Genomic DNA, 24,054 nt, shown 5'->3' with positions numbered 1-24,054 from the left:
CGTCATTACATATTTTAAAATTTACCACCGATTCGGAAAGCAGTAATTTATATAGCAATTTATATAGTAATTTATATAGCAATGCGATGTACCACATTTTGTATAGTAGGTATTTAAATATAATTATGTACTACTAACAATTTTAACATCATAACTGGGGTGGTAATTAATCTATTGAGATTTTTCTAATTTGATATTTAGTTTTATGGCATTCAAATGCTTTATAAATGAGAAATTTTCTTAGCACAGAAAAAAAATCGAAAGAATAGAAAATCCCGTCACATCCAAATTCCTAATTATCATTTTCAAAAATATTTCTTGTTAATTTAGCATATGAAATATAATATAATAGGACTTGTATAGCCTACTCTTAACTTTGATATCGGCAGAGCTGACTTCTCCTTTGGGACAGATTTGCTAAATGTTGTTCACAACTTTCATACCGTATGAATATCTCGTCAACTTACAATTTTATTTCTTTTCCATTGTTGAAATATTGTGCGTTCGAAAAATATTTTTTGTACATTTGGCGTTGTGCATTAAGTAATAAGTATATTATTTGTAAATAGGAAAAATAAACGTATATTTTTATTTTTTTTAGCTATTGCATAGCTTCTATCGCGAGCCTTGAGCGCGGGGACCGAATCGAGAAATTCCGTAACGAAAAAACCTCACGCTCACCACTCCGACGGACACGGCAGTGAGGCTTGAAGGCATGCTATGCAATAGCTTTACCGCGGCAGACCCCGAGTGCCACACGTCTTTTCTAAGCTATTGCATAGTTTCTCTCGCGGGCCTTGAGCGCGGGGACCGAATCGAGAAATTCCGTAACGAAAAAACCTCACGCTCTCCACTCCGAGGGGCTCGGAGGTGTGGCTTGAAGGCATGCTATGCAATAGCTTTACCGCGGCAGTCCCCGAGTGCCACACGTCTTTTTTATTTTATTTACTTCGCAGTTTATAACTAACAAAAAGAAACTTAAGCGCACGATCATCAAAAACTAAATTGAACTGAAGACCAATTTTTATCTTCCCAATATTTAGTTTATTTATACAAAACAGCTCTAATAAGGTAATAGTTTCACTTATTAACCAAACGAGATCGGATAGGTCTCAAAGGGCCGCTAAGAGGCTTAAGTTTCCAAAGGATAATTGTATTTGGGTATGTTAACTACCAATAATTAAATTTGATTCGAAGTCTCTCTAACTAATACACTCTGGATCCTCTGTGGGATGGTGCTAGTGTATTACGGATAATATTTGAGATAATTGGATTTTAATGACGTTTTGTAAGGGTAAAGCGCGTCACACACGGTGAAGATACTATACAAATTTGTGGGTCATTTGTAACAGGATGGCGGTTCTACAGGGGTCTTAGTACGCAATGACAAAAAGAAAAAATGATGGTCAGAACGCTGATACCGGATACCTTAAGATACTGTAAGATAAAATATTATAGTATCTTCACCGTATGTGACGCGCTTAAGGGGGCGCATAAAGCAAAATAACCAATCTTCTATTAGATGATACGTGTAATATGCAAGACCAAATCTAAAAAATAAAATATATATCAAACTAGATGATATGTTCAACGATTCTGTTTAATCAAAAACATAAAATATTAAAATTGACTCGATAAAAAAAAATCACCAAGTTAGCTCTAATTTTCACACTTTTACGTTTTCTACTTGACATGGTAATACTTATTATGATTTTTTTTTATAAACAATTATATTAAAACATTTGCAAGATATTTGTCAGAGCATTTTGTGTAATTACTTTTAGTTTAGATAAACCACTTTTATCGTGACAAAATCAAACGTTTATCTCGAGAAAAAAAGAGCGCCAAAAGTGGTTTATCGCAGATAAAACCAAAACTAAAAGTAATTACACAAAATGCTCTGACAAATATCTTGCAAATGTTTTAATATAATTGTTTATGAAAAAAAAATCATAATAAGTATTACCATGTCAAGTAGAAAACGTAAAAGTGTGAAAATTAGAGCTAACTTGGTGATTTTTTTTTATCGAGTAAATTTTAATATTTTATGTTTTTGATTAAACAGAATCGTTGAACATATCATCTAGTTTGATATATATTTTATTTTTTAGATTTGGTCTTGCATATTACACGTATCATCTAATAGAAGATTGGTTATTTTGCTTTATGCGCCCCCTTAAGTGACGGACACATTTTATATACTAGCTAACTTTAGTTGTAATGGTGTCCGGTCCTTTTGGTGATGGTGTAACGTAGTAGTTTTTGAGATAAGCTAATTTAAAGAAACAATCAAACAAAAAACCTTTTCAGCTTCAAATAATAGTACAGGGAGATTATTTTTATGCGTCTCACTAACAGTATCACTTAACATAGATAAAGCTGATACCTATTACTTACCTAAATACTATAAAAGGTCGTTCACTTCTTGGAGTTGGTGTAACTAATACGATTTTTTTTAATTATACGTAGGTACTTAGATAAAAATGCTTGGTCTAAAATGATAAAGTATTTATCATACATTACCTATTTCATTTCAGTACGATAAAACTAAGGTACAAGCTTATTTCGCCATATGTTGTCCATAGTACCCGACTAACGATTGCACATACCTTTGTTCTGATTCCTCAGATTTCCTTCCCAACGTTGCACTGTTTATGAATACCGCAACACCAATCTGTCTTGTTCACGTTCTCGACAACTTGAGACTTAATTAATTTGCTTTTCTCAAGCTAGATGCCATAAATCTGCACGAATATTTATTAATTTTTGCCGTTTCTCACTTTCTGCATAATGGGAATTCTGAAAAACAAGCTATTTTGTGGTTTGAGTTAAATGTTTCTGTTTTATTTATAGTTTTATTTTAATAGCGTAGTAAATAACTAATTTATTATTGCTATGATGGAAAAACCTAGATGGAAAGCTTGATGAAATATTAATTATAGGTATTGCAATGGTTGGTGGTCAATAAAGATCCTTGATCCCGGCTGTAGGCTGTATTATAATTTATACTGTATTAAACTGAAGACTTTATTCAAAACAACATGTCTAAGTATATACACATTAGGTATTACACACACATACGATACATTACACACTACAGTATATTTGTGTTGATTGTAGCAAGTAATATTTAGACTTTAACAACGTCTGTCTGTATTACGAATATGGTTTGCGTAGTTTTAAAATTGTATCTCACCAATTTTGTCCCTTTCTTACGAGTTCATCGGTTTCCACTAACCTTTCAAGTTTTTACTCACTCATACCGGGATGAAACAACGTAACAATGCCAAGGAAGAGCAAATCATTATCAATAAAAACTCTACAAAATTAGCATATGGTTTCCTTGTAACCTAAAGCTATTTTAATATCGTTTGAATTTATGTCTTGATGAAAGTACTTTAGTTTATTATGAGAAGTAAATAAAATACATACAATGATTCATGACCCAAAATTCAGTGCCTACATCTAAAATATTACCCAATATAATAATAATTGTGTAATAAAAAGCAACCGGTGTTGAATTACAAACTATTCTAGAGGTGAATGGGTGAAAAGGACAAATTGTGAAAATATAACGGGCAAGCGTTAAATTTTCAAGTTGTTTGTTACTTTTGTTCGCAGAATTTTTCGGCTGTTATTCTCAAATGACAGTGGACACTCCCGCCTTATCAGCTCTAATTCAGCGAGGGTGATTATAATCAGTACTTCTGTAAAGAAAACAGGCTTTAAGCAGTTTTAGTGAAAAACAGCAAAAATACAAACAACATTTTTGTAGAGTGATTTAACTGGAATTGAGCGTGCATTTTTGAAGTGTTTACACACGAAAAAACTTTGGATTGTACAATTTACTGCGTGTTTTATTTTGGCATTTAAAGAGTCGCTTAGTATATCCTAGTACCGCTTTTTTGTTGTTATTTTGTTTCTACGCACAATAAAATATGTTTAAGTCGAGATTCTTACTAAATATACTTTACTAGCTGTGCTCCGCGGTTTCACCCGCGTGGCTCCGCTCCTGTGGGTTTTAGCGTGATGGTATATAGCCTATAGCCTTCCTCGAAGGCTATCTAACACCGAAAGAATTTTTCAAATCGGAGTAGTAGTTCCTGAGATTAGCGCTTTCAAACAAACAAACAAACGCTTCAGCTTTATAATATTAGGATTTGTAGTATAGATGACTTGGAAGATTACTTTTTCTATGATTGCATTTCAATTCAATACAGCACTGATTTTATATTCTTCTAAATATTTATTCATACAGATTTTCTTACAATACAATGAAATAGTTCCAACGTTACAACGGTGGATATTATTTCAATGGAACCATATTGATTTTCACTTAGGCTTACTGAATTCTATAAGTATTAACTTTAAAAAATTTACAATTTTATTAAATTTTATTTTTTTGAAAATAGTAACTAGTGAGGCATTTTTATTGACATTGAATATCTCTGAAATGTATATGTGAAGGTCATCAGTGAATCGACGTTCGTGGTTATTTTTTAATGAATGTGTTCGTTTAAATTCAATATGGGAAAAGCACGTGCATAAATTAGTAGTCATATACGTTAAAATTGTACAGAATTTCTTTTTATATATCTACTTTTCAAAATTAACTCGGGATTGAATACATGTTTTTCAGAAACTACTCGATACCTCGTTAATTTCATATCGATTTATAATCGAGATACGTGAAAGAGAACTGTTAAATTAGTATTAAAGAGAAGCCACAATATAATTATTATATCTAATGTTAAGATTTCATAGTACGTATGTGACAACTGACATGTGCATTGTGCATACTTACAAATACTGGATGAATGAGGTACTACTGGTAAATAAGTTAAGAGAAAACCATTGATATTGGATACGTCACCACAAAATGGAAAATGCCCAGTAGTTTGTATTAAGCCTTAAATGTTTGGATATTCAGTGAAGATTAGAGAGCGATGTTTGATCTAGGTAAGACGATTGCGAATTGCTCTATCAATAAATGAATCAATTTGAATCGAATGCATTGCATTCCGATTCAAATATAATATAAATTAATAAACAGAATGCTAAATCTGTATGAGATATACTTAATACGTACAATAGACAATATATATATATACTTCAATAAAATTAATTAAGTATTCATGCAATATGAGTGGTTTTTTATTATTTCGCGCCAAAAGTCTGTATTATCATAAATGTTTTCACATCCAATACCTTCACAGTAAACCGCAAATCCGATACAAAATAAATGTAAAACTATTCAAAAGTTTATTTACCAAATACCAGAACATTTAGCGGTTGGAATGCCAGTTCATTCTTGTATATTTGAACCTTTGCTGTGGCCTGTACTGTTTTGTGGCTTTAAATTATCGCGGCACATTAGTTTATGTGGTTATTTTATGCAATTCAAATAATTTCTTTCAGTAATTATTATCGGCAACACGATATGGTTTAAATCAAATACTAAATGTCAATGGAAATAAATTTAAAAAAATGATAAAGTATTTATCATACATTACCTATTTCATTTCAGTACGATAAAACTAAGGTACAAGCTTATTTCGCCATATGTTGTCCACAGTACCAGACTAACGATTGCACATACCTTTGTTCTGATTCCTCAGATTTCCTTCCCAACGTTGCACTGTTTATGAATACCGCAACACCAATCTGTCTTGTTCACGTTCTCGACAACTTGAGACTTAATTAATTTGCTTTTCTCAAGCTAGATGCCATAAATCTGCACGAATATTTATTAATTTTTGCCGTTTCTCACTTTCTGCATAATGGGAATTCTGAAAAACAAGCTATTTTGTGGTTTGAGTAAAATGTTTCTGTTTTATTTATAGTTTCATTTAAATGGCGTAGTAAATAATTAATTTATTATTGCTATGAAGGAAAAACCTAGATGGAAAGCTTGATGAAATATTAATTATAGGTATTGTAATGGTTGGGGGTCAATAATGATCCTTGATCCTGGCTGTAGGCTGTATTATAATTTATACTGTATTAAACTAAAGACTTTATTCAAAATAACATGACTATATATTATTACACACACATACGATACATTACACACTACAGTATATTTGTGTTGATTGTAGCAAGTAATAGACGTGTTAACAACGTCTGTCTGTATTACGAATATGGTTTGCGTAGTTTTAAAATTGTATCTCACCAATTTTGTCCCTTTCTTACGAGTTCATCGGTTTCCACTAACCTTTCAAGTTTTTACTCACTCATACCGGGATGAAACAACGTAACAATGCCAAGGAAGAGCAAATCAATAAAAACTACAAAATTAGTATCTGGTTTCGACGAAACCTAAAGCTATTTTAATATCGTTTGAATTTATGACTTGATAAAAGTACATATTTTACTATGAGATGTAAATAAAATACATACAATGATTTATGACCCAAAATTCAGTGCTTACATCGAAAATATTACCCAATATAATATAATTGTGTAATAAAAAGCAAACGGTGTTGAATTACAAACTATTCTAGAGGTAAAAAGGTGAAAATATAACGGGCAAGCGTTAAATTTTCAAGTTGTTTGTTACTTTTGTTCGCAGAATTTTTCGGCTGTTATTCTCAAATGACAGTGGACACTCCCGCCTTATCAGCTCTAATTCAGCGAGGGTGATTATAATCAGTGCTTCTGTAAAGAAAACAGGCTTTATTAAGCAGTTTTACTGAAAAACAGCAAAAATACAAACAACATTTTCGTAGAGTGATTTAACTGGAATTGAGCGTGCATTTTTGAAGTGTTTTACACACGAAAAAACTTTGGATTGTACAATTTACTGCGTGTTTTATTTTGGTATTTAAAGAGTCGTTTAGTATATCCTAGTACTGCTTTTTTGTTGTTATTTTGTTCTACGCACAATAAAATATGTTTAAGTCGAGATTCTTACTAAATATACTTTACTAGCTGTGCTCCGCGGTTTCACCCGCGTGGCTCCGCTCCTGTTGGTTTTAGCGTGATGGTATATAGCCTATAGCCTTCCTCGAAGGCTATCTAGCACCGAAAGAATTTTTCAAATCGTAGTAGTAGTTCCTGAGATTAGCGCTTTCAAACAAACAAACAAACGCTTCAGCTTTATAATATTAGGATTTGTAGTATAGATGACTTGGAAGATTACTTTTTCTATGATTGCATTTCAATTCAATACAGCACTGATTTTATATTCTTCTAAATATTTATTCATACAGATTTTCTTACAATACAATGAAATAGTTCCAACGTTACAACGGTGGATATTATTGCAATGGAACCATATTGATTTTCACTTAGGCTTACTGAATACTAGATATACGTTTCGGTATTAACTTTAAAAATTTACAATTTTTTAAACATAATTTCTTTGAAAATAGTAGTGAGGCATTTTTATGTTTATTGACATTGAATATCTCTGAAATGTATATGTGAAGGTCATCAGTGAATCGACGTTCGTGGTTATTTTTTAATGAATGTGTTCGTTTATTCAATATGGGAAAAGCACGTGCATAAATTAGTAGTCATATACGTTAAAATTGTACAGAATTTCTTCTTATATATATATTTTTCAAAATTAACTCGGGATTGAATACATGTTTTTCAGAAACTACTTCAGGTTCGACCGTGTAGAATTTTTACCTTCTGCTTTGAATCCTAACTTTATTCAGGTGTTGCTATCGCGATGAAACAAATATCTTTAGGTAATACCAAATTATCGATACCTCGTTAATTTTATATCGATATATATTCGGGATACGTGAAAGAGAACTGTTAAATAAGTATGAGAAACAAAAGCAACAGCGTAATTTGACTGACCGGTTGGCTTGGTTGGTAGTGGCCCTGTCTTTCAAGCCGGAGGTCGTGGGTTCGATTCCCACCCGGGGCAAATATTTGTGTGATGAACATAGATGTGCTCTGTGTCTGGGTGTTAATTATCTATATATAAGTATTTATTTAAAATTATATATGTATGTTTATCAGCCATCTGGTTTCCATAACATAAGCGAAAGCTTAGTATGGGATCGGTGTGTGAAAATTGTCCTGAAATATTTATTATTTATTTATTTAATTTTGTTTTGTTGTTAAGATTTCATATTATGTATATGTATGTGTATACTAAAAGGTACTGAGTGAATGGGGTACTGGTAAATAGATCAAGAGAAAACCATTGATTTTGAATACGTCATCACAAAATGGAAAATGCCCAGTAGTTTGTAGTAAACCTTAAATGTTTGGATATTCAGTGAAGATTAGAGAGCGATGTTTGATCTAGGTAAGACGATTGCGAATTGCTCTATCAATAAATGAATCAATTTGAATAGAATGCATTGGATTCCGATTCAAATAGGTATAATATAAATTAATAAATAGAATGCTAAATCTGTATGAGATATATACTTAATACGTACAATAAACAATATATATATATATACTTCAATAAAATTAATTAAGTATTCATACAATATAAGTGGTTTTTTATTATTTCGCGCCAAAAGTCTGTATTATCATAAATGTTTTCACATCCAATACCTTCACAGTAAACCGCAAATCCGATACAAAATAAATGTAAAACTATTCAAAAGTTTATTTACCAAATACCAGAACATTTAGCGGTTGGAATGCCAGTTCATTCTTGTATATTTGAACCTTTGCTGTGGCCTGTACAGTTGTTTTGTGGCTATGAATTATCGCGGCACATTAGTTTATGTGGTTATTTTATACAATACAAATAAATCCTTTCAGTAATTATTATCCGCAACACGATATGGTTTAAATCAAATAATAAATGTCAATGGAAATAAATTTAATAATACTGTTGGTGGAAATCAATAAAAATACAAAACGAACGAGATTTCTAGTATCACCGGTTTCCTCTAGGAGAATATATTTTTTTTAATTTGGCTAAAATATTTATCAAAGTCTGTTATGAAGCTCTAGATTAAACCAGAGAGGCAAAGGAATATTCCACAGGAATCCATACTAATATTATAAATGCGAAAGTAACTCTGTCTGTCTGTCTGTTACTCAATCACGCCTAAACTAGTGAACCAATTTGCTAGTTTAGGCGTGATTGAGCACTATTCAATAATATCACAAAAATTTGTCACTTAAATCTAGTAGTAGCTTGATGTGATGTGAAATTAAATGTCAACTTTTGCAAGTTCGATAATAATTTACAAAATCAAACAATATTCCAATAAAGTCTACCAAAGGCTAACTAAGTAAATTATCTGTCCAATACAATATTTCAGGAGTTCACTTAAAGTCGATATTCGGCAGACATTTTAACATTCCCGTGACGATTCAGCCGCATCGAGCCGCTTGTAAATTACGGGCTAAGAATACTGATGAAGCCCAACGAACCAGCTCAGAAACTCTCTGAACTTTATTTTCCTTAACAGAAAAACACAGCGTTAACGTATTTGGGCGACGGTTGCGAAAAAACGCGCGCGATTTTAAAACGAAATTTTCGGAATTCCAAAATGGCGCGCGTTTTTCTTTTGTCTCGTTTAATGTAGGTTATATTATATTTTTTTTAGTTTAATTTAGTTGTAGCTTTGGTATTTTATCAATTTGCTACTAAATTATTAAACTTACTAGCTGTTGCCCGCGACTTCGTCCGCGATTAGGTCGTTTTTCGTCATTCGTCGTTTAAAAAAATACGTGACACTTTATTTTTGAATGTTCTTAATTATTGTCTCTTATAAAATTTAACTACTTACATTAAAATTGAACACTCTGATAAGAAAATCTTAAAATCTGAAGAAAACATGAATGAATGTGATTTAAATTCTACATTACTTAGTATCAAAATATAATAATCTAAATTAAATGTAGATTAACAGTTTGAGCACACCATTATAGAATATGTACTTAAGTATTAAATTACGTTAGTTAACATAGTAACTTTACTAAAAACACGATGACTTTCTTTCGCGCTCGGTACCACAAACTAAGCATATTTGTGGTAAGTGGCCCGCGTGACGCGTCACTTGACCCCCCGCGAGTTCCCCTCCGTTGCTATGCGAAAATACATTCGTTGCTCTATTTTAGGAAAAATTTGTAATACTGTGGCCTGGGCGTTATAACACGTCCAGGGAGTTCCTGAGTGCCGATATCACCATCTTGAGGAAAAGCTTCTAATGTCGATTTAAAACTGCATACATACGAATTAACCTGTTCTAAAATTGTGAAATGAGTTCAGTTTTAAATTTGAGAAATATTGATTTCTTGTATTCCACTATTCGTTGTAGTCGAATACAAAATATAGGTATTTAAACAAACTTAGGTTGGCCTACAGGCAAAAGGGATCCTATCAAATGGTAAACTTGACCTTGTATCTTAAAAGTAAGCATGAACGGACCCTCTGATAATTATTGAGCACCAAAGGATCATTTGAAACGCGCTACTATAAGAGCGAATATTGTCTAATAACAGTTTACATTGCACAGTATGTTCCTCTAAAAGTAGTGATTTCAAAGGTTCCGGTGTATCTTCAAATGAAAGCCGACTCCTTACTACACTTTAAAGCATTACAAAAAGAACATACTACGCCTTTACAGAAGATGATCTGTAATCAATTGTGAGGTTATAAGCAAACCCACTTTTATATTTGTCAGACCACACCACCGAATTCGTAGATTGTTTACCTCAAGTCATTAAGACTATGACGAAATCTGTCTGCAGTAAGACGGCCCTCTCGCTATTCGTCCGTTTCCAGAGACCGAATAGTTTCAATTCTTAATCTTTCATTAAACAAACTTATTAATCGTTCTTGTCTCATATAATTGTAATATTCGCGTCCCTACTCTAGTCATTGCTTATACTCATGTTCATCTTCAAGAGATCGAATAATATTATGATGCACCCTATCATTTGTCAAACGGTCTTCATATTGAGTAAAGTTTCAGATTCTCGAGATAAAATATGACTGTCGTGATCAGTAGTGAGACGTAATTCCCTCTCAGTGACGGTTTCGGTCTCACGGGATAGTACAATATGCCGTTTGCGATCAGCTGTGAGACGTCATACCCTCTCAGTGAAGGTTTCGGTCTCACGGGATAGTAGGGGAGACCGGGTTTGGTTGTCTCACGGGTTGGTTGTCACAGCGGTCTTAACACAAAACTGAACTATCGAATAAGTCTGTTGAACAGCGTGGCAACAGCGATACAGTGACAACGCTGTCCCCACTTCGCGTCAGACCGCCCCGATCTGCCGTGAGGGCCTCACACGTGTTTATTGTTTTCGCACAGATTTTTTATGATATGAGGACCGAATATGCTCCTCATAACATCACTTTTTGTGAACGAAACGACAGCGCGGTTTAATTTAATGCCAACACCATTAGAAAAAAGGATTATTATTAATTGTGAAAAAATATCATGATTTACACTATTAACACTCTTTTAACATAAAATATAAGTCTGTGAGTGTGTAAAAATAAATCCAGCTAATTACACATCAAACTTATGTTTATAATTAGGTATACGACATGAAAATATATTAATTACCAAGCAATAATAATACAGATAAGCAGTGGTGGCTCAGTGGTGAGACCTCGGACTTCGAATCGATAAGTCCAGGGTTCGAGACCAGGCGAGCGCGCAGGAAATAAATTGATTTTTCAATTTATCTGCGCATGTTGTAACATCACCACTGCTCGAACGGTGAAGGAAAACATCGTGAGGAAACCGACATGTCGAAGAATTAAAAAGTTCGATGACATGTGTCATCCGCCAACACGCACTTGGCCAGCGTGGTGGATTATGGCCTGTACCCTCATAGGAGGCCCGTGTCCCAGCAGTGGGAACGTATATGGGCTGATGATGATGAATAATACAGATAAATACTGAACATAAGTAGGTATAATAGATATTAAGTAGTATTAGTTAAAATAAACTTTGACTGTTAGTCAAAGTTTATTTTTACTAACAACATGTAAATGAAGAAGAAATAATAATTACCAACGAACTAACCTTTTCTATAATACTTAACACGGCACATTTTTCAAATTATCTTGCTCAACCCTGCTCATAAATTTGAGGGTTTTGTTGGAACTTTAGTATGTCAAAACTATGATATATCTAAACTACTATACAACTTGCTTGCGGAAATGCTCATTACAATAATTGTGAATCTAAAGAATAACTAACAACATACTATTCAATTTTATTGAGCTGATGAATATCTTTTGCCTGGAAGAAATCACCGTCGCCTAATAAATATACTGTGTTTTCTTATAAAACCGTTACATAATTTATTTTATCTACTTAAATAATGAAAATGATATTATATTTATAAAATATAAAACATATTATGTAAAATGATTAAAAATAAATAAATGAAGCAACTACGATTCAAAGAAAACATCTTTTTCAGTGTTAAAATGCTCTTAGCAATCCTGGATGATGAACTGTATCATGTACTCTGATCCCAGTACGGTCGGTACCTCGATAGCCATAACGATAAATATTATAATCAGATAACCGCAAAGTCAAAATAAAAACATTACTTGTACAGTTGTGAGTGCAAAATTTACGTTTCATTTGGAATAAAATTTTTTTCGGTACTAAAACGTAGTCGTTTGATATGTGGTTGGCTGCCCCTCCTCTCCTTCCTGAAAAATATCCTCCAAAATTTCCCGAGATACTTCCAATGATTGAACCATTGGACGTTGGACATTAACTTCAGTCAAAAATTGACGAAGCGGATGATTACTAATTTCCACTTAATCCTCGCTGCTACTATCTTTACCATCAAATCATCAATTTTCAAGTGGTGTTGTAAAAATATCAGCAGAAATCGTCTTCCAAAGGCGATATAATTTTATGAGCATTGAATCTGTAAATAACAAAATCAAAAGTTAACTGTAAATCTATAAAAAAAGCTACTTACAAATAAAATTTTATCAAAAACTACTGTTCCCAATGCACCTCAAAATAATAAAAGAATTCATCATTTTATTATTTCATTCTAAAAGTGTAATATAATACCTACCAACAAAAAACATGAATTGCTATCATTATAAAAAATAAATACCTATAAGTAACAACTTACTTTTTGTGGGAACGCATGATGGTGAAAATTCATAAAACACGAAGATTGCATTTGATATTTTTGGTTTTATGGCATTCAATTGCTTTATAAATATCACTACATAGTATAAAAAAATCGCTTTCTCTGTCCCTATGTCCCTTTGTATGCTTAAATCTTTAAAACTTCGCAACGGATTTTGATGCGGTTTTTTTAATAGATAGACTGATTCAAGAGGAAGGTTTTAGTATATAATTTATTAGGTTTTAGACAAAGCGGACGAACCCGCGGGCGGTAAGCTAGTAAATTTATAAAATACGAAGATTTTTAAAATTGTAACTAATGAACGCAATCAATATTAGATTAACTGTAGATAATGGTGTCTAGTTTTACTTAAAATAATAAACATCTACCCTCACTTTAAAAAAATGTAGTATATTTATTATTTACACGAAATATACCTACCTTATAGGGAAGGGAAGATATGGGCTAAAGAGTTAAATAAATAACATAATTATATTTAAATTATTAATTTCCAACTGTGTATTCAGTAGTGTTAACATCTAAATTGATTTGATTTTTACGAAATCTCATAGATGGCGCTGTTACAAAATTAACATTATACAACTTACATTCTTTAAACTATATTTCTCTTCCCAAGTTACTTAAATGGCATAATTTTTATAGTGTCAATCTAGATATTGTCAAACAACATTTATATATGCGTCATTTGATTATTAATTTCCAATAGTTAACATGTGTTTGATTTTTCTAACACTTCATAGATGGCGCTGTTTCAAATTTGTCTTTATACTGCTAAGATTCATTTAACTGTTTCTCTGCCCAAATTACGTAAATGACATAGTTTTTATTGTGTAAAGCTAGATAATAGCATGGCTTACCCGAAACCAACATTTAAACATGAAGCTTTAGATTGTACGCTGTCGTAATACACGGAATACGTAAGAAAAAAAAGGTTCACAGCTCCTCCCCCGGAGGTGATAGCATGATAATATGTTTAAAAAAGCCTCACCCGACCTGTTAGTAATATTCATGCAAAATTTGAAGTCAATCTATGCAGTACTTTTCGAGATTAGCCTGGACAAACATACAGACAAACAGACAAACAGACAAACAGACAAACAGACAAACAGACAAAAATTCTAAAAACTATGTTTTTGGCTTCTATATCGATTATAGATCATGGATTATGTATTCTTTTAAAAAAATATTCAATGTACAGTTTTGACTTTCCTACGATTTTATTATATGTATAGATTATGGATTACGATTCATTATTGATAACCGCAAATTTATTTTCTAACATTCCGATTGAACTTGTTAAATAGCGTCATTTAAGTTAATTTCGTTACTTTAACTATTCAATATTTTTAAGTAATATTGTTAGATTATATGCAGGTATTATATTATGTAATATATCTAAGTATATATTATGTAATGTAAATAATATGTAATATATTGTATTTAGTGAAAAATCTACTCGCCTCGTAAAACGTCATGTTGTTTAAAAAGAGAAAGAAAATATAGGTACTTTTTAAACGTAAACAAGCATCTTAATAACAGTAAAAATAAAATAAATATACTGGTATGTTTAAGATACGAGAATATGAATGCACATAACACCCAAATAATATTATTTTCAAGTAAAAATGCTAGGAGCGAGGACGGTGTAAGATTTGCAAAGAAATTGGGCCAACTGCACACGGGGACTGTAGGACATTTCCTTGAACATTGATACAATTTGCGAGGACTGTGTATAAGAAATTGCTACTTAAGTTATGAAAACAGTTAACCGACCGAACTGCTGCGATAAGAACTACGAAATATTTTAATAATAATAACTTTTACAGAATTCAGCAAAAAAAAAATTGTGACTAACTAAATGTAAACAGAATATAATGAAAAAGAGCGCTTGTGTCGAGACCGCGTCAGAAGTGAAACTTCTTTGGCTAGATTCAAAGATACCCAAAATCGTCGCCGCACTCCTAGATGTTACGGTATTGTCATGACGCGACCTGGAAATTTTACTCTAAGCCCGCCTAAAGAAGTTTCATTTCAAAACTACATTTTCATACATTTAACTTTAAATTTTGTTACATCCGAAAATCTGTAAATTTATGTAACTTAATTTAGAAAAATCTATCACCTCAATAAAACGTGAAATAAAATGGAATAAAACTTATAATGGAAAGAATTCTGCTGAAGGTTCAATCGACATAATGAGGTATGCCATATTGAAATCCATTGAATATTTTATAGTGCTTATGAATCATAATTGATCTAGCATAGATAGTAATAATAGTGGTAGAACATCTATTCGTTTATTTGTTAAAACAAAATAAAGTTTTAAAACGTAAGATGCATTAAAAATATTTTTAGGGTTCCGTACCCAAACGGTAAAACGTACGCCGGACCCTATTACTAAGCCTCCGCTGTCGCGTCTTTCCAAACTATACAAGGCCAGTACGCAACCATAGGAAACTAATCACGTATAGTTTGGAAATAACTTTTTTACAAAGTTCTTCCAATATATACAACAGCAGTACGCAAATACTCGCGTATACTTTGTAGTGAAGTAAGTAAGAATAGCGCTCCAAAATATACAGCGCCAGTACGCATGCGGAATAATCGTGTATGTTTCGGAGTAAGCGCGGCGTCGCGTCTTTCCAAACTATACAAGGCCAGTACGCAACGGTGTGAAACTAATCACGTATAGTTTGGAAATAACTTTTTTACAAAGTTCTTCCAATCTATACAACAGCAGTACGCAAATACTCGCGTATACTTTGTAGTGAAGTAAGTAAGAATAGCGCTGAAAAACATACAGCGCCAGTACGCATGCGGACTAATCGTGTATGTTTCGGAGTAAGCGCGGCGTCTTTCCATTGCTCGTGTTTATAATATAATTGTATTGCTGTTTTGAAATCTATTATTAAAATGCATGTGTATTGTGTATATTATAATGTTGCGTACTGATCGTATATTTTTTGTATCGAGGATGCTTGCGTCTTCGTTCCCGACTATACTGCACGACTTACAATTGACAATAGTGCTAAAATGTAAGAATCTAATAAGTCCAGAAGAAGACGGTTGCGAGGCGACGGAGCCCCGCTTCACGGGGCTCCTTTTTTGTGTAGTTAAAACACGAACCTAACCTAACCCATAGGTAACCCTTATATCTGTTACCTATTTATTTTTCTAAGCTTACCTAATAATATTTTTATTCCATATTTTACTGAATTAATCAAGAAGAATAAAAGTAGATAGATATAGCTGTACAAGTCTTTGATTGCCTATATATTTTTTATTTCGCTCAAGCGTAAGTGGTGTAGTAGCTATATTTAGTTATACATATTTTGCGTACTGATCGTGTATATTTTGGAACGAAGAAGCAAGAATCCGTGTTACAAAGTATACACGACCAGTACGCAAAAATACGCCGCGGCGTCTTTCCATTTCTTGCGTTTATATTATTGTATTGCTGTTTTGAAATCTATTATTAAAATGCATGTGTATTGTGTATAATATAATGTTGCATACTAATAGTATATTTTTTGGATCGAGGATGCTTGTGTCTTCGTTCCCGACTATACTGCACAACTTACAATTGATAATAGTGCTAAAATGTAAGAGTCTAATAATTCCAGAAGAAGATGGTTGCGAACCGACGGAGCCCCGCTTCGCGGGGCTCCTATTTTTGTGTAGTTGAAAAAAAAAACACGAACCTAACCTAACCCATAGGTAACCCTTATATCTGTTACCTATTTATTTTTCTAAGCTTACCTAATAATATTAATATTATTCTATATTTTACTGAATCAATCAACAAGAATAAAAGTAGATAGATATAGCTGTACAAGTCTTAGATTGCCTATATATTTATTATTTCGCTCAAGCGTAAGTGATGTAGTAGCTATATTTAATTATACATATTTATTATTTTGCGTACTGATCGTGTATAGTTTGGAACGAAGAAGCAAGCATCCGCGTTACAAAGTATACACGATCAGTACGCAAAATTCGTGTATATATTGTAATAACAAACTTAAAAACAGCATTACAAAGTATACACGAGCAGTTTCCTATGGTTGCGTTCTGGCTATGTATAGTTTGGAAATACGCTCCGCTGTCATCTATCTGATTCCAGTCTGTTTATAAACTGAGAAAGATTGCGTGAAAGAGTAACAAACATACACATACACACATCCATCTTAACAAACTTTCGCATTTATACTAATATTATAAAGCTAAAGAGTTTGTTTGTTTGTATGTTTGTTTGTTTGAACGCGCTAATCTCGGGAACTACTGGTCCGATTTAAAAAATTCTTTCGGTGTTAGATAGCTCATTTATCGAGAAAGGTTATCCATACTTCCATACTAATATTATAAATGCGAAAGTAACTCTGTCTGTCTGTCTGTTACTCAATCACGCCTTAACTACTGAACCAATTTGCATGAAATTTGGTATAGAGATATTTTGATACCCGAGAAAGGACATAGGATAGGTTTTATCCCGGAAATCCTACGGGATCGGGTTTTTCTTTGAAAACGCGGGTGAAGCCGCGGGCGGAAAGCTAGTAATATTATAAATGCGAAAGTGACTCTGTCTGTCTGTCTGTTACTCAATCACGCCTAAACTCCTACTGAACCAATTTACATGAAATTTGGTATGGAGATATTTTGATACCCGAGAAAGGACATAGGCTACCTTTTATTGCGAAATATGTACCACGGGCGAAGCTTGGGCGGACCACTAGTAGGCTATATATCAACACGCTAAGACCAACAGGAGCGGAGCCACGCGGGTGAAACCGCGCGGCACACCTAGTTTATAATATTAGTAGGATAGTATGGAACCGTTCGTGCGTAAATCCGACTCGCACTTGGCCGGTTTTTATGAATATAGACTGTCTATTGTAGTAAAAAATAATTAAATTTACTTTTATGCAAGTTTGAAAGTTACATTGAGATCAAAACGAATAGTGGTCTGAGAAGAAATACTATAGAAATTTTACTAAGAAAAGCGTCAATTCATATTTTATTTTACAGAATACATTTTTAAATAACTACATTTTAAAATAAATTGTGAATTCTAAGGAAATACACTGCTAAAAGTTTTACTTACATTTAATATAACTATAAAATCCTTTAATTTACAGTAAGCTTACGAGATTTAATGATGGGTTTATTTATTTATTTATAATCTTTATTGCATACAACACAAATACAAATTTCACACACACAGACAGGACATTAGATGCAAAGGGCGGCTTTATTGCTTCAAGCAATTTCTTCTAAGCAACCCGAGCAGCCAATGTATTGGAAAGAAAAGAAAATTAAAATAGTTTATCTGTATAGCACAATTTAAATATTATTACAAATACTAGGTTTCCGCCCGCGGCTTCGCCCGCTGTTTCAAAGAAAAACCATAGTTGCCGTTTCCGTGGGATTTTCAGGATAAATCCTATCCTATGTGTTAAACTAAGTTACACTCTACAGGGTGTCCCACTGTTGGTATACTAAGCTCAAAGGAGGTTATAGTTTTGCATACGCTGAGTACGTAAAAAATAATCAAAAAATTCCAGACGCATTTTTTTTCAAATAGATGAATTCTTAAAACTCTATGTGTACAGTGTACACCCATAACAAGCGAGCCGCCCAACTTTGCCACCAGCACGTGAGCTATCGATTATGTTTTCATAGATAAAATGCTCATATTAGAGAAGCGGTATATGCCGGCTGCGCGAAGCTAGAGAAGAAAACATGGATTTTCAGGAAAAATTTAGCAAAAAATTTTGGACGTAATTTTTTTTTAAAGTATTTTTTACGTGATCAGTGTATGCAAAACTACAAGTTCCTTCGCGCTTAGTATACCAATAGTGGGACACCCTGTACCTATATGTGTGCTAAATTTCATTGTAATCGGTTCATTAGTACTTGCGTGAAAGTGTAACAAACACACACCTTCATCGATAAATGGACTATCTAACACCGAAAGAATTTTTCAAATCGTTCCTGAGATTAGCGCGTTCAAACAAACAAACTCTTCAACTTTATAATATTAGTATAGATTTAGAAATTGGAAATAGTAAGATGTTATTATGAATTATCTATTAGAAATAGGAGCAAAGGAGACAGTTTACGTTACCAAATTAATGAACTGGTTAAATTCCTTTGATAATGAGTATGATCGGTATTTAAACCTTCCAAGTTTTCATGTAACGTACAGACTATAGAACATTCTTGCTTACACGCAATAGATAGGAAAATTAAATGGATATAATCAGATATTAAAATTTCACGGCTTTGAATAGTTCTTTAGCATAGGTATTATGATATATGTTGTTACTCTGTCTGTCTATCTGTTACTCAATCACGCCTTAACTACTGAACCAATTTGCATGAAATTTGATATAGAGAGATTTTGATACTCGAGAAAGGACATAGGCTACTTTTTACCCCGGGAAATAGGATAGGTTTTATCCCGGAAATCCCACGGGAACGGGAACTATGCGGGTTTTTCTTTGACTGCGCGGGCGAAGCTGTGGGTGGAAAGCTAGTTATTTAATATTCACATGATTTTAAAGGAGCAACTTACCTATAACTATGCACTTTCTTGCCGTTTTTAGTCCATAGATACTGCTTTCCGAATCGGTGGTATATGTTAAAAATATTAGATATGTTATGATGATTCAAAAGTGCTTCTAGAATGAATAAATGTTTGAGTTTGCAAAAGTATGTAGAGACGAATAAAAATGTTATATTTTTTATTATATTAACTGGTGTATTCTTCTACAATGACATAGGGCTCCTTTAAGGTTGATAATATTTCTTATGTATGTTTTTGCATAGACTAGTATAAAATGTAGAAATTATTTATCTTTTGTAAACATTCAATTTGCAATATCTTCTGCATTTTAATTCAAGAAAAGAATATATTCTTTCTTCATATTTTTTATAGCGAACGTGGTCTTTGCATTCGACGGGTTTTAGTTTCAGAACTTTCATTTTATTATCTTCAGTTGATTGAACATTAAATACGGCTACAAAATTTACTTAATGAATACAACAGCTATTTTATAAATATTTTGATACTCATATGAATTAATTAAACATATGCAAATCGTTTAAAAACATTAAAGTAAGTATTATTATACGTAGCTTGTTCTAAGTTTATATAGCGATTAGCTACTATTATGTATTCTGTGGTTTATAACTCATTGTAATAATGTCAAACGACTTCAAAATATTGTTATTTAAATGATTATTAAGAATTCTATGTATCTATTTATTTAATACTAGCGGTGCGCCCTGGCGTCGCCCGTGGAAAATGTTAACGTTTTCTCTCCATAAAAACCATCCTCGTACTTCAAGGAATATTAAAAAAATAATGAAATCGGTTCAGCCGTTCTCGAGTTATGCGCTTACAAACAACATTTTGCGATTCATTTTTATAATATTGATAGATACCTACTATTCACATTTAAAATAATAAGTCCGTACCAAAATAAATAGAAAAATATGGCTATGCTTCTGTGATTTATGTCAGCTTCATTGAAATTAGTATTCAGAGAAATGTTTCAAAATACCTATTGTATGAAAACTAAAGGCAAGGTGGTATTGTTATTGGAATACCGTAGACAGGACGAATTCTGGAAAGCGAATTGATTACGTTTTCTGTTATTGGTACGCGAATTTCGTTAAATTCCATTTTCATAGCTATATCAAAGAATATGACGTAATTTGACGTTTTACAAGAACCTTTGAAAGAAGAGTTGAATTATGAGTTATTAAATTTATCAGTTTGAGTTTGAACATAAAAAAAAAATTATATACAGATATTACAGTGTTCATTTCTATATATTGGTTCAATTTACCATTCCTAGAATGAAGACATAATTTGTAAAGGTCAATCTGTTCATAAATTATGCATTCTTAAAACAAAAAAAGAGCGTCTGTGCGAGCACACGTGTTAGAAGTGATTCTTTGGCAAGAATCAAAGATACCAAATGACAATTTGGCCTTACAATTTTACTCTCAACGCGCCTAAAGAATTTTCACTTCAAAAACATGTTCACATCCATCAAAGCCTTAAAAATCCTATACATCCATAAAATCTATACATCTATACATCTATACAAATATTATAAAGAGGAAAGGTTTGATTTTTTGTTTGTTTGTTTGTTTGTATGAATTGAATAGGCTCCGAAACTACTTGACAGATTTGAAAAATTCTTTCACTGTTGGAAAGCTACATCATTTCTGAGTGACATAGGCTAGGTTTTATCCCGGAAATCCCACGGGAACGGGAACTATGCGGGTTTTTTTTTTAAAACGCGGGCGAAGCCGCAGGCGGAAAGCTAGTATATTCATAATTAAACTACAGAAAGTGAGGAGTGTGAATAAGAAATCCTTTGAAGAAGTGAACATTGAAATCTACTTCCAACTTTAACCCATTATAGTCTGAATGCTTGATAAATAAGGTTACATAAATTGTAGTAGAGGCTTAACAACAACAATGCTCGAGTTATTTTTGAGAAATTTTCCTAATGTTTGTTCAATGTTCTTTGAATGTTTCTTTGTACGGGGATATCCTGTATTTGATATCGATTTGGGAAATAAAACACAATCTTTTGTCTCGTGTATGGACAGCAACGAGCGCTACTAAACTTTGTAAATATTTTAATACTAGCTTACCGCCCGCGGCTTCGCCCGCTTTGTTAAAACCTAATAAATTATATACTAAAACCTTCCTCTTGAATCAATCTATCTATTAAAGAAAAACGCATCCGTCCGTTATAAAATAGTTTTTAAGATTTAAGCATACAAAGGGTCATAAGGACAGAAAAAGCGACTTTGTTTTATACTATGTATTTCAAGCGTTTTGGATGTAAAGGTTTGGAAATATACTTAGGTAGGAAATCATTGTTGAAATACATCTATTTTCATTATAATCATGTACCTACAGTATTAAAATTGAATTATATATAGTATACAACAAGATATTCAAGACTACAATTTTTAATTAACTATAGTATCAAAATATACAAAATATTGATCGTAAAAAGTGCATATAGTTATACTTATATACTTTACAATTTTAGCGTTATCTGAAAAAATATGTAAATTTAAAGTTATATAAAATAAGTTAGTATTGCAACTTTTTCGTTGCTGCTGACTGTCTTTTATTGTGAACCGAAAAATGTGAGTGATCGTTTAAATTACTGTTTCATGTCAAATGCCATAGGTTAAATATTGGATCGGAAATACAATGGTTAATAAGATGTATGATGTATGTATGTTTCGTATTTTTAAGCCAGCTCTTTCAAAGCGTTTTGGTGAAAATAATTTATGAATGCTCTATTATTTCGAATTTATTTTTATTAATTCCATAAGATTGTTTGATATACTTATTGAAGATGTGGCGATTATAACCTTAAAATACGCTTGGTTTCTAAAAACTGTACGTAGTGAATTTAGGAACGCTGTAACGAAATCCAAAACTTTTCAGCGGAATATCGAAAAATATGAAAGGAGAACGTCAAACAAGGTATAGATAGAAAGCCATTTTTAAATAATAATTATTCTTTTCGTAAGATTAAACGGTCAGTCGAAAAATGTTTGGTTGACATGAACATGGGCAATTTTTTTTACAAAAATGAAACTTTTTACGAGAATCTCGAATATCAACCACCGTGCGCTCTATAAGACATATAACATTTTTATAATCTCTACATATTTTGTAAAATACCGAGTACAGAAAGCTAGAATATAAGCCTGTCCCGGGACGGACATTTCTATTTTTCGTATTTTCTATACAAGTTTGGTTGTGCTGCAGTTGACAATAGATTTATTGGGCGCACCCGATCGCTACTGTCACATGGTATTTCTCTTTTAAAAGAATTATTTTATCTTAAAACTTTCGTATTTTTACAATTATTTATTTATTTTTGTTTCCTTCTTTGTCTCGAGGAGAAAAATCAACTTAAAAAGCCTGCTGTTTTGATTACACAAAAGGATTACGAAAAAAATCAATCTAGGATAGTGAAGATGAACGTTACAAAGCTATAAAAAATACCTACAAAATTTAATTATCCATGTTAAGAATCACCATAATAATATTCAACCATAAATTTTCTCTGTTTAGATAAGAAAAAATGTTAAATATTATCATAATAAACTTCAGTGCAGCATGTTAATGAAGGTCGAGATGTGATCTTTAAAATATGCAATGACGAAGAACATATTTCTTATTTTTATTACTACAGCAACTTTATTCCACCCAATATTTTAAAAACAAGCTGTAACATTTCATCATACACAATATACAAACTCTTTGCATACAGTAAAACCTTTTTGCTGAAAATTAAAAAGTATATTTCAAATTTCGAATTTCCAAATGGAGAGGACTTCAAATTGTTCATATGGGTGCAATAAGAGGTACGTATCTCGTATATGTCACGGTTAAATTCGGTTAGCTTTCATTTTACAGTTGCATAAAACAGCGGAAAGTTACGTCACAATATTGAATATACAGATACAACCAGTAGGGAAACTTCATACAACACGTTCGAAATAGCTCACGCACACAAGCAAGCGTGTTTACTAGAATTGTAAGGTATTCTTATATCTGTCAATTGTCATAATACCCTTTCGATCCTCGTAAACACGCTTGCTTGTGTGCGTGAGCCATTTCGAACGTGTTTTATAAAGTTTCCCTACTGGTTGTATCTGTATATTGTGGTTACGTTGTGCATTTGTGTCTCATATTTAAACCTCTAGGCACACGTTTGTCTAAAACATAGCCACAAGCAGCGCTTTGATGTTGTTAACTGTGTACGGGCTAAAAACTAACAGTGATCTGTTTATGTGGCTCCAAATTGCATGTTGTTATTCTGTAACGCAAACTACAGATGTTGGTACTTACCTGTATAGTTGGGACGAATTATTTTTAATTTTACCGGTTTCTAAATTAAGAATTGATTTGATTATGGTTTGAGAAAA

The sequence above is a fragment of the Colias philodice genome, chromosome 9, assembly GCF_061535455.1.
Source record: "Colias philodice isolate Cphi_HAF_F1 chromosome 9, ilColPhil1 Martin Lab GWU primary, whole genome shotgun sequence".
NCBI lineage: Eukaryota > Metazoa > Arthropoda > Insecta > Lepidoptera > Pieridae > Colias > Colias philodice.
The sequence above is the reverse complement of the archived record's forward strand: the minus strand, read 5'-3'. Positions refer to the sequence as shown.